Source organism: Sinocyclocheilus anshuiensis, unplaced genomic scaffold, assembly GCF_001515605.1.
Source record: "Sinocyclocheilus anshuiensis isolate Anshui unplaced genomic scaffold, SAMN03320099.WGS_v1.1 scaffold332, whole genome shotgun sequence".
Classification (NCBI taxonomy): domain Eukaryota; kingdom Metazoa; phylum Chordata; class Actinopteri; order Cypriniformes; family Cyprinidae; genus Sinocyclocheilus; species Sinocyclocheilus anshuiensis.
Genome location: NW_015554181.1, coordinates 1,550,168 through 1,552,688, shown reverse-complemented (window position 1 = coordinate 1,552,688; position 2,521 = coordinate 1,550,168). Strand labels below are relative to the sequence as shown.

Sequence of the window (2,521 nt, the reverse complement as noted above, 5' to 3'; positions counted from 1 at the left end):
CTGCAATATAACAAAGAGTGAAAAATTTAAGGGGGTCTGAATACTTTCCGTACCCACTGTATATAATATGCACACACACCATACATGAACATATGACAATTTCATGCATAATTACTTGCATAATTACTTTTGATTTATGTAGTAATGAGACATTATGCATGTAATTTAAATGAAATTGTAGTATAATGTAATGCAAAGAAATCTTAATTCTCCTGAAAATAGACTTCATTTTCTTTAAGGGGAAAATCTTCATCACCAAAATGAAAGAAAAAAAAAGAAATTAATATTTTTCATAAAAGTGTCTGTCAAATGCATAAATGTAGGTTTATGATACTGGCAATCATGACTTATCTGCCTTAAAAAAAATTAATGGTCATCAAACCTCAATTTAGTTTTCACACACCTTCTCTATTTTGCCTGAAGAAACATAGTTTCATAGTTTGCATGTGTGGTTTGAATGTGACTATATGTTACCTAAGAGGACATAAGAGGTCATTTAGGGAGTAAGACAAGATCTCTTGAATATTTCTCAACTTGTTAAGTGAGTTTGTAACGTGGGCCCCTCCCGCGAGCGCTGCATGGTGAAAGTGGATTGTTTCTGAGTCACTTTCAAGAGCTTAGTTATGTGAGGCCAGTGATACTGTCCACTCAAGTGCTGCTTTTTGTTGTCTGATCTGCGCAGCTGTGACTTATTTCACAACAAATATGAATGAAATGTCAGCAGCTGCTGGGATGCGTTATGTAACTGAGGTGTGCATGAACGGCCTGAGGTTTCCAGCTCAAACCGGCCAGCGCTGAACCACTTCTGGCCTTATTCTGATTTCTGTCACATTTCAGCACAGAAAAGTCCAGCAGTGAGCGTTACTGCAGGACTGAATGCTAAAAGACCTTGAAGAGCTGGAGAGGTGTGTAAAGGATTGGGAAATCAGTTACTCCCACATGCACAAGTACATGCACTTGTCTTTAAGTAGGTAATTTCTTTGACTATCCGGCAATTTTGAGTCATCCAGAGAATCAAATGTCCTGGTTTTCTTCCACAAACCCCTCCAAATTACTACTGTTTTTACTTTTTACTACCCCATTTTCAGGACCATTAAGATGTTTTTGCATTGACATGTCAATTAATGTTTTAATTACTGAAATCTATTTTTTAAGTATATTTAATACGTTATGTTTTATTTTTCTGCATTGCAGTGATAAGGATTTTCCTTGTAAATATTGAAATGAATTTAAAAAATATTTTTTGCAGTAAAACAAATGCCCATTTTTAGGAGCATTAATATTATTTTGCATTGTGACTTTTTTTCATAACATGACTTATTTAGAAATTTAGGGGGGAAACAGTAGATGATGCATATTAGTGTTATGTATACATGTATATTAGTGTTATTAGAGTAGTATTTATATACTTCTCTATAGTTTTTAAAAAACTAAAATATTTTTTTGATTTATTTTTACGTCCATTTTGTTTATTTATTTATTTCCAGTTAATAATTGTAGTGTTTCAACTTAAATATCGTACAGTTAGTTGGAAAGGCAATGTTTTAATATTAATATTTTATTTGATTAAGTTTTCATTAAAAAACATTATTTTTTTAGGATTATTTTTAGGTCTATTTTGCTTTTTATTTTGTATTTTTTCAAGTTTTCATTTTTTTTTAAAGGTTACTTTTTAGGTTTATTTTTATGTCCATTTTGGTTTTTTATTTATTTAAGTAAATTGCCAAGGCAACATTTCTAAGTTTTAATATTTATGTTATTTGATTTTAATTTTGACAAGTTAATTTTTACATTTATTTTTAGGTCCATTTTAGTTTTTATTTATTTCCAGTTAATAATTTTAGTGCTTTAACCAAAACTTCTTTCAATTAGTCGCCAAGGCAACATTTCTAAGTTGTAATATTGATTTTATTTTCATTTTTATGTTTACATTATTTTTAACTTGCATTTTAGGTTTATTTTTAGGCCCATTTTAGTTTTTATTTATTTCCAAATAATAATTTTAGTGCTTCAACTTATTTATTTTTTTATGTGATGATATGTATATTTTATTTTATTTCGGCTTCATTTCAGGTAACAAAAATGTTTTTAATATTTTTGGTTAATGATAATAACCCTGATTTGTATGCATTGCATGAGAATTTGGAGGTTAAATGCACTTAATTGCAATGAAAATAGCTTTCCAACACAAAAACTCATACTGGCTTAAAGTTGTTTGTATGTTAAATATAAAAATGTTATTTAATGCATTTATATGTTCATATATGCATTTGATATGGTTGGTGAGATTCACTCTCTCTGTGTGTGTGTGTGTGTGTGTGTGTGTGTGTGTGTGTCTGTGCGCGCGCAGGATCCCTCCCTGCCCTGAGGGAAGTCAGAGGGGGAGGGTAACGAAGTGTCACACCCAGACAAACATGCCTGCTGTGGGCCGAGAGAGAGGGAGAGAGTGGGAGAGAGAGAGAGAGAGAGAGAGAGAGAGAGCGAGAGAGAGAGAGAGAGAGAGAGAGAGAGCGAGAGAGAG

General features: G+C 32.0%; 1 protein-coding gene across 1 annotated transcript in view; it reads left to right on the top strand.

Moving 5' to 3' along the window:
* Nucleotides 1-2,521, top strand: part of LOC107670979 (clustered mitochondria protein homolog) — a 17,906-nt gene that overhangs the window by 1,171 nt on the left and 14,214 nt on the right. The gene's annotated exons all lie outside the window — the stretch shown is intronic.